This window comes from Camponotus floridanus, unplaced genomic scaffold (assembly GCF_003227725.1).
Source record: "Camponotus floridanus strain SB8 unplaced genomic scaffold, Cflo_v7.5 scaffold307, whole genome shotgun sequence".
Classification (NCBI taxonomy): Eukaryota; Metazoa; Arthropoda; class Insecta; order Hymenoptera; family Formicidae; genus Camponotus; species Camponotus floridanus.
Window position 1 is genome coordinate 58,223 of NW_020229445.1, and position 401 is coordinate 58,623.

At 35.4% G+C, this 401-nt stretch overlaps 1 non-coding gene across 1 annotated transcript; it reads left to right on the forward strand.

The window, feature by feature from the left end:
* Trnaa-agc lies at positions 1-72 on the forward strand. Its single transcript has one exon. It is a non-coding gene; the product is annotated as a tRNA-Ala (tRNA).
* The last annotated feature ends 329 nt before the right edge of the window (positions 73-401 follow it).

Sequence of the window (401 nt, forward strand, 5' to 3'; positions counted from 1 at the left end):
GGCTGAATCGCTCAGTGGTAAGAGCAGTCGCCCAGCAAGCGAAAGACTCGGGTTCGATTCCCGATTCAGCGACTTCGCCCCGATATTTTTCCTGTCTACATCTCTCCAGGGGGGGTAAAGGGGGTGTTATAGAAGTCTCAAACCAAGAAAATCTATAACTTGGCATATGTGCATATGTCTTAAAAATTATTCGCGAACAATTAATGTTCGTAATAATTTACGCATTGCCATCCGCGTTTTGTAGGCTCTTGGTGCTCGTTACTTAATTATCATGTTGTTTAAATACATAGAGCCGAATTATATACCAATTTATCTATATATTTAACATCTGTACATCATATAAAATTTGTATAAAAACTTTTTTTAAAGTTTATATACTTTTTAATTTGAATAAGATTATA